Source organism: Antedon bifida, chromosome 10, assembly GCF_963402885.1.
Source record: "Antedon bifida chromosome 10, ecAntBifi1.1, whole genome shotgun sequence".
NCBI lineage: Eukaryota > Metazoa > Echinodermata > Crinoidea > Comatulida > Antedonidae > Antedon > Antedon bifida.
In genome coordinates this window covers 4,294,254-4,308,532 of record NC_136235.1, presented here as the reverse complement: position 1 = coordinate 4,308,532, position 14,279 = coordinate 4,294,254, and the positions used below count along the sequence as shown (strand labels likewise).

The window sequence follows — 14,279 nt, the reverse complement described above, 5'->3', positions numbered from 1 at the left end:
ATGCATGATGCTAATTAGGATTGTTTACAACTCGTCACAGTTGAGAAGGTATTTTCACACAGATCGCGAGGAAGTTTTATGATTATGCATACAGAGTAGTAGCCAAACAAGCGCGTTGCATTATGAGATATGTTTTGATCGAAAACTTTGACTGGAAGTCAAAGTTATTTTTTGAACAACAAAATGTCTGTATTTCTGTTAAATGATTTTTTTTTCGACTAATTTTTAGTGAAAGTTAATAACTATTATGATACTTCAAAATGACCTACTTTTTTTCGAATTATTATTTTTTTCATTTTTTCTACTGTGGCCTAACCCACAATAATGCTACATTCTAATTTAGTATAATATTTGTCTGTGTTTTTTTACTTCATTTATCTTTTTCAAATCCACTTTCGATTCATTAGCATCGTTCAGATATCCACGTGGTGCGGTTCGTATGGAGATAGTTTCTGTTCCAAGTGGCCTTAACCACGATATGAATATCTCGCTTTCCTTATCTGTGATCACGCTAGAAACTTGGACATCTGCTGGGGCGCTTGGATACTGTGGATCTAGAAATATATTGAATTTGTATATTTGTAATAATTTGATATGAAAACCTTTAGATTGTATTACTACTGAAAAGGATTGTCTGAAGGATACATGTCAAACGTTTACAGAACAGTACAAGATGCATTATTATTAGTTTAATTGATTAGGCCTACATGTAGTAACAGTTGAAATGCGTCACCACAGCATTGTTTTGCTCGAATTGTAGAGTAGAAACAACTAATATCAATACCTTTTTGGTGTGTAAGACAATTTTAGAAATTACCATCATTTGGATAGAGACCAATCACTAAAACAAACTACTCATTTAATTTACCTAACGTGGAACAATATTCGTAATCGTTTGTCTCTCGATAGCAATCTACAAATAAATGAATTAATAAAGCTGGTTAAAATGTAATTATTATATAAACGAAGTTGAATTGCCTGCATACAATAATATAGAGCATGCCATTTGGATGAGACTTTTTTGCGTTGGTCCGTGTGTAACAAGCAATTTATGTACGTTAAAGAATGCAGTATATCACCTTCAAAAAATGAGTTTGGTTCCAACTTCAACGCATGTACATTGTCAAACGCATTGTGATATGTTATACTTAACCATCGGGAAACAATCGATCCATAGTAACTAATATTAATTGATCAATCACTGTAATGTCAACTCCCATCATCAACTTACCTAAATACCAGCGAAATACTCTCCATTCTTTAAGCTCTTAATCATATAAAACCATGCCTAATTATCTGTTACCCCTTGGGCTATACCATTACATTTTTTGTTTCCTTACTTTCGAGTATTTCTTGTAGGGCCTAACTATAAATCAAACGAGTTTTACCTACCTACGCCTATAGAGTATAATTTAGTACCATCACCAAGCATCTTAACATTTTGTTCTTTGTTAGCAAGCTTAATCTAAAAATAAAAATTAAAAAAAATACTGTATATATCATGTTTATATCATGTAATTATATTCATCCAACAGAAAAAGTTATTACAGCGCGTTTATCAACATTTTCGCGCACGTGTATAAACACTGATATAACGTACATTTATCTCGAATCTCTTTTCTTTGTCCTTGCAATGAAGAATCTGTAGAGTGCATTACTTTACACAAATTAAAAACTTTTAATCCATAAAAAACTTACCCGAAATTCATAATGATAATTATATTCTAATGGAGTTAATATTATACTTTCATTCCCCTGAAATGAATAAGGAACTAGTTATAATATATAATCACGACATAACACTTTAAACACTTGAGAGAATGCAAGAATTTTGCCATAATTGAAAGAAATTCAAAAGGCTTACTTACAATATAGATATCAGATTCAGCTATTTCACATGGACTTCCGTTAGGATCTGGGATTTTGTAATCCACAATGTATCCGTCAAAATCTACCAACAGAAAATGATTAAATTGGTATTAGGCCTAATATATAAATATTATACCAAAAAAGAAACCAAACAGATTTGTGTCAACAAGAAAACTTCTTTAACGATGTTTACAGCGCTGGCAACTCTAAAAAGAGGTCAAACTCCCGGGAAGCCATCCAGTTAGGGTTTCTGACCACGGCTCTTAAACTCTTAAACAAAGTTTACTGTGGACGAAAGGAACATTCTAAAATAATCAAATTTAACTTACCAATGTCAAAATCTGTTTTTTGCCATGAGAGAAAAGCTCCGAGTGTATAGCTAATACTTCCATTGATTCCATCATTTCTAACTTCAACAATATAATCCAAGTTGACTGTTGTTTTGTTAGGCCCAAGTCCGCCTGATAAATGTATTAACAGTATTATAAAGGCATAGCCATCTTCTTATTCCAATAAGTAATTTTGCAATTCTCCAAAATCTTAGTTGCTAGGCAATATCGCCCTAGGCAAGCGCTGTCAGAATTTGCCTTGATTAAACGCATTAAATTAACCTACTAAATATAATTTTTTTTTACTTTCTAAAGTACTTTATTATATTAAATATATTACTAATTTGATACAAATAAAAATGATTATTAATATTTTGTTTCTTAAATATGGTTTTAAAGTTGCCACACTTGTAACCTACCTTACCTCAGGCCAAAATTTCTACTCTTGAGATATAGAAGTCATAGATTTGACGAAGGACGAAGATCATGTCTTGGATGTTAACAAACCGTTAACCATATTTATAACTGACGAAACCGATACACCAATTCCAGTAATTAAATTCAAGCCCGTAGCCAGGGGGTTCGTAGGGTTCGAACGAACCCCCTTTTTCCTGAAGTGCCCTTTCAAACCAGACTAGCCTAGGCATAGGCCTAGCCCATATGATGATTTTTTGCCTTTTCTGTAGTATAGCCAGCAGGCAAATGTTACTTTTATTACTAGGCTAGGCATAAATAGCAAGATCGTATCATAAAATAGCTAGGCTAGTAATCTCGCCGTTTCCAGCGTATTTTCAATTTTCAAATTTATTTTACAAAGAAAATTCGTGATTTTACATCATTTGCCATCTCTGACTTAGTTATAGCCAAAGATAGTGGCGCTATAGTATCTTTGGTTATAGCCACGCAAAAAAAGTTAGTTCATTTTAGTTACACTGCGCATGTGTTGCTTTTCGTAGGGGACGTTCGCCACTTGTGGTGTGTGGTATGGTTATTCTAGGCCTGCTTACATAGAGAGTTCTAATTAAGAACTCCTTGCTTAATCACTTGATCCTTCTTGCGTAGGTCTCCTCTTTGTGACCATCACTCTTTTTACACAATAAAAGGGAATTTCCGAAAGCGATCAGTCCATCATTTTTAAGGAGCGCCTGCGCTTCCTCAAACCAGCAATTAACGTCGCTAAAGGGAATTCCCCATTCCCCTGCCGCCTCTTTCAAGTGCCAATTTACTTCCATTACTTTACAGTGTATCCAATGCGGTGTCACGGAAACACCTCTAGAGCAGGCCTCTTTCAAGTGCCTATTTACTTTCATTACCTTACAGTGTGTCCAATGCGGTGTCACAGAAACACCTCTAGAGCAGGCCTCTTTCAAGTGCCTATTTACTTTCATTACCTTACAGTGTATCCAATGCGGTGTCACGGAAACACCTCTAGAGCAAGCAGAACAAGTACCAACCAGTGTGTCCAATGCGGTGTCACGGAAACACCTCTAGAGCAAGCAGAACAAGTACCAACCAGTGTATCCAATGCGGTGTCACAGAAACACCTCTAGAGCAAGCAGAACAAGTACCAACCAGTGTGTCCAATGCGGTGTCACGGAAACACCTCTAGAGCAAGCAGAACAAGTACCAACCAGTGTGTCCAATGCGGTGTCACGGAAACACCTCTAGAGCAAGCAGAACAAGTACCAACCAGTGTGTCCAATGCGGTGTCACGGAAACACCTCTAGAGCAAGCAGAACAAGTACCAACCAGTGTGTCCAATGCGGTGTCACAGAAACACCTCTAGAGCAAGCAGACAAGTACCAACCAAATGGTTTCTTTTATTAAACAAAGCAATTTTTATGTAAAAAATATAGTTATTAAAAAAACAATATTTAATAGTAGGCCTAAATAATGTGTAATAATTGGAGAAAGATTCTTCACTTCTGTCTTTGATGATTCTTTTCCCCGAAAAATGTCAACCATTTTGGTTACTAAAATACAGTGGAAAAACATGTGCTGTCATCTTTCCAGCTGCTGCTCTTCTAGTATAGCCAAAGAATATGGTATAGCCATAGCGTGTGTGGCAGCCCTTTATAAACACAAAGCCAATTGACAATCAAATAACCCTTTTTAAGGCACAATATTAACTTTAAAATGATTGTATTTTATTATCAATAGTTTGTTGACTATTGTGCTATTGTGTTATATTTGTACTGTATTAGTCAAATACATGTAAATAACTCCACATTTTCTGTCCGATTTTTTTCCCTTACCTACTTTAGCTAGTAAGGTTAAGCCTAGGCCCAAAATAGTAGGCTAGCCCAGCCAGGTCAAGTAGACCTAGTTGTCGAATGACTTCTAGCCAAGTTAGGCCATGGCCTTATTTCTTGTTTTGTACGACTGTAGTACGTTTTGTACGACTGTTGGACTGTATCCTGCAGCCCCCATCCCCGAGTGGGGGGTTGGGGGTCATTATTTCCCCGAAAACACAAGGAGACGTAATGGACTGAAACATGCCAGCTTGTGTGTAGGGCACAGTCATGTCGGACAGCAACAGTTTTGTATGGTGCCGCGGTGTACAGTATCAGGCATATTTTCTACCAAACATCCTGATATTTTCAATAACACTAATTTCCAAGCATCTAGCGCAGGGGCGGACCCAAGTGTGTTGCCTTAGTGGCCCGGGCAACACCCTTAATTTCATACTAAATGTTGTTTCTGCCACTAAATTAAAATTGAGTCCCATTTCTTCGTATACAATATCCATATTTATACGTTATAGAAGTCCAGTCTGGAAGAGAATATTTGTAAATTGGCACAGCAGTCACCAATAGGCCTACTATACCTCGCACAGATAAGAGTAGATAAGTTTCTGAGCATACGCAGAACAAATTTCTGATTGACTAGTTTCTTGTGGTGCGCGCGTCAGAGAGCAGGGAGATGTATCTCTCTCTCCATGAGAGGTACGAAAGGAGGCCAACACACACTGTGTTCGGGAAAAACCCGTCATATGGGTCGTCGATTTGTTCATAATTATTGCGTTTTCCCATAATTTAAGGCCAAATCATAGTTTTGCGTATAGTTTTATTTTTGTTTTTTATTTTTTTTTGTTTATCTTCATTTCCGTACACGTCCGTAATATTAGGCCGAATTTCAGAATTAACAGAGAATTATACCGCGTCGGTAGCTGAGCAAACTCGGAACTTGATAGACTTTTTTTTTTTTTTTCTCTTTTGTGAGGTTCACTCACCTTTATTTCATTTCAAAACATAAATAAACAATTTTATTATGTTTGTATATTATCTTTTTAAATATATACTATTTTCATTCATAGACATAAAGTTTCCCCTTACATCTTAAAAAAACTCTGCAAGATATCATTTATACATTTACATTACATATAAACTGAAAACAGTATCAATAAATATGGAAAATCAAAAGCAACTCAATAACCAGTTGCTTGTAGAGTATAGCATTTCCCATGCTCTTTTTTTTTTACACTTCTTTTTATTGTTTTTCCCTTTTTTTTCTCTCTTTTTTCTGTTTTATTTGCATTATTTACATTTTTGTACAAATTACTTTATTTACAGTAACCTTCAAAATAAAAAATTAATAAAATACATTCATGGTATACTCTTGTGTAAGTATATTTTTAAACATTATCCATGAGTTTTTACAGACTGACTTATTTAATTCTGACAATATTTTTATTTTATATATAGAATATAGAGCAATTGAGTATAACTTATTTTTTATGTTGCATTCAGACCCAAAAACAAGTTCTTCAAAAGATCAGTTACTATTATCTAACTTTTTAAATATTTCATTGATTTTTTTCCATAATAAGACATTGCTTTTACATTTGAAAAACATGTGCTTTTCATCCTCAGTTACATCACATAACTCACATTTTTTTGTGTTCTTAATATTCCATTTATATAATTGTAAATTTGTTGGTAAAATTTTAAGAAGCAATTTATAATTAAGTTGTGCATATTTTTTGTTTTTCTCATTTTTTACTTTTCTTGACCAAATATCAAACCAGTTTGTAATTTCAATATCAATTTCTTTTTCCCATTTGGGAATAGTAATAGGAGCAACAAACATACCTTCTATAAAACTTGAATATATCTGTTTTGTTTTCATCTGAAATATCTTATTTATTTTATAATCATCTGAATTTAATTTAACACTATCTCCATTATAATTTTTTATTAAATCCAGCCAACCTTTAGGAATAGCTTGCATAAGTGTAGCATATTCACTAAGCCAGTTTCTTTTGACATTTAATTTTGATAAAATTTCATGTGGGTTCATTAGTCTATTGATTCTTACTAAATCATTGATCTGATTGAAACCTACATTACTCCATGTTTTATAAAACAAAGTAGTGTTTTTACAAACAATTTCCTTATTACCCCATAGGTTTTCTTGTATAACATTATTATAAGATTTTGCCTTACTGTTTATATTTGTATTAAATTCTGCACAACTTTTTATTACATTTGAATAAAATAAGGGCATCTTAGCTAACAAAAAACTGCCCTTTCTTATATTCAAGTTTGACATATTCAACACCATATATTCACTTCCAATCTTGTTTATGTAATACAGTGGAAGTACTTTCCATTTTACATGTTTTCTACAAAGAATTCTCTTTACCCATGTGATTTTAAGTGTTTTAACTTGAGTAGAAAAATCTGGCATATTAATGCCACCCTCAATTATATTACCAATTAATGTTTTTCTTTTTATCTTTTCATTTTTTCCATCCCAAAGAAATTCATAAGACAATTGTGTTATCCTTTTAACGACACTTTCAGGCACATTAATTATGGATGCGTTGTATATTAATGGGGCTAAAGCTAAACTTTTTAAAACTGTGACTTTTCCAAAAATTGTAAGATTCCTTGCTTTCCAAGAGTTTAATACTTTTTCAAGGTTTGTTAATTTTTTAGCCCAGTTTAATTCTTTACACAATTCAGCATCATATCCTAAGTATATTCCTAAGATTTTTATAGGATCAGTGACCCAATTTAAATTAAAAGGTTTATCTTTTTTAAATCTATTTTTACCAATCCACATGGCACTAGTTTTGTTTTTGTTTAAGCTTAAACCAGATACTTCACAGAAATTATTAACAATGAATAGACCTCTTTTTATACTTTTTTCGTTTCTTGCAAACAATACTGTATCATCTGCAAGTTGTGCTATACGTACTTCCTCTTTTGTAGGACCAGGTAGCAAAATTCCATTATAATGTTGATCATTTCTTAGATTACTTGCCATTGTTTCTACAACCAACAGAAATAGTAATGCTGACAAGGGACATCCTTGTCGTATACCACATTTCATTTCAAAATTTTCAGATACCCATCCATTGTTAATAATGACACATTCTGTGTTGTTATAAATTGTTTTTACCCATTTACAAAAGGACTGTCCAAAATTAAATTTTTCCAACACCTTAAACATGAACTCTCTACTCACAGAGTCAAATGCTTTTCTAAAATCAAGTGACAAAAAAGCACCTTCAACATCTTCTTCAACAGTATAGTATAGGAGATCATCAATGAGCCTGATGTTTTCTCCAGCAAAACGACCTTTGATATAACCTTTCTGGTCACTATTTACAACTGATTTAATTACCTTATGTAACCTATTACTTAGGATGTGTGTTAATATTTTATAATCTGTAGTTAGCAAAGTAATAGGACGCCAATTTTCTAGTAGATTTTTATCCCCTTTCTTGTATAACAGATTAATAACACCACGTCTTTGCGTATTGCTCATTTCGCTATTTAAATAGCATTCATTAAAAACATCACATATTAAATACTTGAGCTCTTCCCAAAAATACTTGTAAAACTCAACAGTTAAACCATCATACCCTGGGGCTTTATTCAATTTCATAAGTTTTAATGCTTCACTGCATTCTTGTACTGTGATTAAACCTTCACAACTTGTTTTTTCTTCATTTGTTAAACTATTTACATTTGAATGATCTAGATAGTCACATATTTTTGCTTGGGAAATTCCCTTATTAGCATATAATTTCTTAAAGAATCTTATTTCTTCACATATGATTTCCTTTGGTTTTTTCAATAATTTACCATTATTTTTTTTAATACATTTTATATGTTTTTTTGATCCATTACTTTTCTCTAAACCCAAGAAGTATTTTGTGCTACGCTCACCCTCCTCTATCCATTTAACCCTTGATCGTATATATGCACCTTTCGTTTCTTTACTGTAAATATTTTCTAATTCCTTTGTTTTTAGATCTATTTCTGTCTCAATTTCTTCATTATCAATACTCGAATTGTTAATTAATTTCTCATTTAGTGTTTTAATACAATTTTGTAATATTTCTTTATCTTTAATCTTTTCTCTGTTTAATTTTTTACCATAATAACTGGAAACTTCCTTGACTTTTATTTTTATAAGTTCCCACACTACACTGATATTAAGTTCATTATAATTTGTTTGCGTCTCTCTGATAATCTTTTTTATAGTATTCTGATATTCAACATTATTTAGAAGGCTATTATTTAATTTCCAATAGCCCCGACCTCTTTTTGATTCATTAGACCCAATCTTTAAAGATATTGCTTGATGGTCAGTAAGTATTGCAGGTCTTATGTCACATGATATGACCTCATTACAATCTAACAATCCTTTCGAGACCAGCCAATAATCTAGTCGTCTATAGATTTGACCACATTTTCTACGCCATGTAAAGTGTGTTTTTTCAGGGTTGCATTTTCTCCAAACATCAACTAGGTTTAGTTTACTCATAAAATTTTTAACAGTAAAAACTGATTTATCTTTTCGCTCAGCGCTATTTTTTTGGTCATATTTTCTATTCAAAACACAATTTATATCTCCTCCAATCACAATTTTATCTTTTTCGATATCAACCATGTTGGCTATGTCTTTCTGAATCTCTCTAAAAAACACACTTCTTATTTTACAATTATTTGGCGCATATATATTAACAAAAACATAGCTTTTTTTAAACATTTCTATTTTAACAATAATATACCTTCCATTTTTATCAATGCACGTGTTAATTAATCTAAAATCAAACTCTTTTTTAAAAAGAATAGATACTCCAGCGCTACTAGAACTTCCTGTGCTATGAAAACAGGTGCCATTCCAGAGAACATTAACCTTGGTTAACAACTCTGGCGTAAAATGTGTTTCTTGGATAAGCAGTATATCTGTATTTTGATCATTGCACCATTTGAAGATTTGTCTTTGCTTGGTTTGGTTACGTAGACCTCTGACATTTAGCGAAACACAATGCAAAGTATTGCTTGCCATATTATTTAAAAGTTATTTGCTGTTAAGATAACGCTATGTATACTGGTATAGATGATATAAAAAAAACGGAAGAAAAAAAACTTCCAATACTAAAAAAGGATCCAACAAGATAACTCTTGCATAAAACAACCCGCTATTTTTTCTTCTTTCTAAGATTTCTTTTAGGTGTTGCTTGATTTCCTTCCGATGTCATGTTTTGATTTTGGTCTTGTTCAACATTCTTGGCACTTGTAGAAGTAGAAGATGTAGAGGAAGAAGGCTGTTCTTGTGTACCTTTCCCGCTTTTTTTAACCTTGGTATTTTTATCACTTTTACTGGTAGAAGCATCAAAGTAGTCGGTTACTTTTTTTTGTTCCTGCTCTTCATTACTTTCTTTGGTATTTTTTGTGATCAAACCATCATTAATGGTACTATCTTCCTTTTCATTTGGCAGACTTTTATTTCCATTCTGCACACAATCAAATGTTTCCTCGTCACTTTTCTCCACACTGCTTGAATCGCTCACGCTAAATACACTTTTATTGATTTTTCCTTCTTCTATCTCGCGTAAGTTTGCACTGTCTTCTCTCTGTTCTTCAGGTCTAGATACCTCGTCAGCTTTATTGCCAACAAATGATTCCCACATTTGATTGATGTAAGATCCTGGCGATCCGACAGATGAGTTTAAATTTGATTTGTTTGAATTTGGACATTTATTTTTCATATGCCCTTCCTGGTTGCATTTGAGACAGACAGCATCTGCTCTGCAATTGTATGACAGATGACCTACTTTGAGACATTTTGTGCATCTTAATTCTTGCCCTTCATGAAATATGCGGGCTTTAAAACCATTTATCGTGACTTGCCTTGGAATCGAGGTTTTCATTTTTTCAACAAAAATGGATCTATCTCCATTGAGCCAACTGGTTAATTTTCCACCAACTCTTATTTTAAGCTTCATAATTTCACCTACTGGTTTACATCCCAGCAGTTTAAGCTTATTAACAATTTCAGAGTCTGCTACTGATAAAGGTATGTCTTTGACGAGTATTCTGGTTGTTTCTAATGAATTGAATGTAATGTAGGGATTTCTGTCATATACAGTTACATTACAACTCCTTAGATTAACACCACCTGTTATTAGATTTACTCGGTCTTTTCGATTATTCACATAAATGCGCCACAAATTTCTTATCTTTTGCACCCCGATTATACTTTCTGCATCAACAAGTTGTGTTAACGCAATACATAACTCCTCATCTCTCATGTATGATTTGTTATTCTCTGAGGGAATTTCATCCGCCTTAACGAAAACGGGTTTCACCGAACAGCTTTCTTTGGGCCTAGGCCGACTATCCGTACTGCTGTTGTTATCAGGTTTGTTTGTTTCGTCACCCATGGCAACCCTTGTATCGGTAGCGACGGGACGCTTCGGATTGTATGCGTTCATCGTTCGAGTATTCGTCTATAAAACGTCGTTTATCTCAGGCTCTATCCTTACTCAGATTATATAGATGTCTTCTTTAATACTATTTATCTAAGTAATACTTACTAGATAACTCTTATTCTCGGTTTAAATCGTAAAAATTATGAATTTTAAGAAGCGATATTGTGAACCATTCACCTTAGTAATCGGTTCACAGCGCCATTCTTGATAGACTTAGTCGTAAAGTAGTTACAGAGTTTTACGGCATTTTATCATTGTTCAATGTTTTGTTGTTAGCTTATTGTTAAAATTGGTAAAAGAAGTAATGCTAGCGCCAACGAATTTAGCGACCTTCACAATCAAAATATTTCTTTGTAACAAAAATTATTTTAAATGGAACGCTACAAAAACAATCCTCCGCTTCATCACTGCATGAATACCAGACAAGATCGATCTTTGTTACGTTTTACATCAATCCATTTTGATCACGCAATCCATTTTACAACAATATAGTAGTATAATAATAACATTTTGATTGAATAGTGAGGGGTTAGTTACAGTGTTGACTTTGAATAAACCATTGATAATTTTACTGAAAATATATATATAACAAGCAATGAAAACTATCACAGATTACCTCTAATGGATCAAGCATTGACATATGAACTTTGTGACAAAACAAAAATATAGCTTATATTCATTCCTTTTAAATATTAGGCATATTACCAAGGCTGATAATCGATTTTTAGAAGAAATCTTGTACTCTAATAACCTGGATGCTGTTCGATAGACATTCATTTTATACAATTTTAAACATCATTATCTCTGATAGAGATCTCAGAAACAAAATTGTACGATATATGTAATATCTGTGATCGTATTGTATCTTGTTAATTATCATTTCATATTTATTAGTTTTAGTATTTCTGCTTTTAGTGAAATTATTATTTTTTCTGATGTTTTATCAATCGACAAAACGAATTATATAAAACATCAGAAAAAAATAATAATTTCACTAAAAGCAGAAATACTAAAACTAATAAATATGAAATGATAATTAACAAGATATAATACGATCACAGATGTTACATATATAGATGTCCATAATAATAATTGATAGTTTACCAGAATACCGGCTAGCTGCTTTACAATACATGGACCAAACATCCAGGTTATTAGAGTACAAGATTTCTTCTAAAAATCTATCTACAACAAAGGTCGTGGTCATTCTGCCCTGGTCTATCAAACACACATCCATCCTTTGCTATTTCATTAGCGAACTCCTCACAGAAAATGTCTGACACGCCTTCTATATAAATCCGCCATTCTGTTATATCCACTTCTGATGTTAGTTGTGCCTCAGAATTAAAAAAGACCCAATATCTTCATCATCATCATCTGTGTTTCCGTCTTCTTCGACATCATCTGGGTTTTCGTCTTCATGATTTAGTTTAATTACGGGTATTGGTGTATCGGTTTCGTCCGTTACAAATATGGTTAACGGTTTGTTAACATCCAAGACATGATCTTCGTCCTTCGTCAAATCTATGACTTCTATGGTTGGTACCTCTTCGTCTTCTTCAGTAGTTAAGTCAATTAATTCTATTACCTTGTTGCTACACATTTTGACTTGTAAAGTAAACTAACTTTTAAGTAAAATTTAAAACGTAGTTTTGCTGGTTCTTGTGAGTAAGCTTGGTAAAGATCAGTTGCTGATATACCCTCAAGGTACCATGCACCATCTTATATGCTAGTTCACATAAGTACCCATTAATAATTTCTATAGAGGTACTTACTCTATTGACCAATAAGAACAAGCTATGGTAGCGTCATCATTATCTTTCGACCAATAGGAACACACTAAGTTAAAACAATGGTCACTGCTGTTTCTCTGTTGACCAATGGTGACTTATAACGAGATGACGCTACTTATCTTTGAATAAAGACCACGATATCCTCTGTTGTTTAAATTTCACACCTTACCTTTGTTTTTGTATGCGTCCCTCTTTATTAACATTCACACCTTCAATTGTTCTCTTAGCGTCCCTTCTTTGTTTACTTATAGCGTCCGCATTGTTAACAATCACCCCTCTATTGTTAATTATCGCACCTTATATTGTTCTCTTAGCGTCCCTTCTTTGTTTACTTATAGCGTCCTCCTAGTTAACAATCACACCAATCTCACCCTCTTACATTTCACACATTCTATTGTTCTCTTAGCGTCCCTTCTTTGTTTACTTAGCGTCTTCATAACAATCACCCCTCTATTGTTACCCTTTCACACATTCTAGTGTTCTCTTAGCGTCCCTTCTTTGTTAACAATCACCCCTCTATTGTTACCCTTTCACACATTCTATTGTTCTCTTAGTGTCCCTTCTTTGTTAACAATTACCCCTCTATTGTTTTCTTAATACCTTAATTAGCAACCCTTTGTTTTCCTCTCATACAATAGATTTCCTTTGTTAGCCCCAAAGCTCTTGGATACTACTGAAGTTTGCTGTGCAGAGATGTACCACATTTCAATATTTCTGTAATACTAGTTGAAATGTAATATTAATTGAAAAAATGCTTACCTAACCAGTCAGTATAGCAATTAGGAGACACTACGGTGCATGTTAATATGATCCACACAAATGGCCTTGCAGAGTCCATCGTATTTGACTGCTATAAACAATATAAAAGTAGGCCTATTTGGGCTTTAAAAAAAAAAATAAAAACAGTGTTTTATTATATAAGAATTGGTGACACATCAAAGAGAAATCGAGCGCGTATAATAAAATAATAATGTACGTCAACTCATGTCCAGGGATGTTGGTGGCGTTTCATTGTACACGTACATTTGAAAAAACCAACGTTTGAATTTTGATTTTTTATACAAATCAAGATCAAAATCTCAAATTTGTGTTTCGAAGAATTGACAGTAAGTACCTAAGGAGAAAATAGCATTTAGGAAAGGAATTTGGGTTGGAGCAAATAAAAACAAACAAACATCGCCATTTAATATCAAATGGACCAAAGAACCAGTGAAATTCCTTGGAATCTACGTAGGGTATGATAAACATACTTGTGTTAAACGAAATTGGGATGATACAGTTTTAAAATTAGAGAATACACTAAAACTATGGGAAAAACGAAACCTTACGTTTTTTGGCAAGGTAACAGTAATAAAATCTCTTGCCATTTCGAAATTAATATACAATGCTTGTATAATAGATGTACCATCTTATATCTTTCCAAAAGTTGATACATTGTTATATAGATTTTTGTGGGGAGCAAAAAGGGAAAAATTAAAAGAAAAACTCTTATAAACACAGTAGATAAAGGTGGTGTAAATATGCTGAATTTTAATATCTTAGTGGACTCTCTGA

General features: G+C 33.2%; 1 protein-coding gene across 1 annotated transcript in view; it reads right to left on the bottom strand.

Moving 5' to 3' along the window:
- The window catches only part of LOC144854586 (uncharacterized), a 38,469-nt gene that overhangs the window by 2,991 nt on the left and 21,199 nt on the right, over positions 1–14,279 (bottom strand). The gene's annotated exons all lie outside the window — the stretch shown is intronic.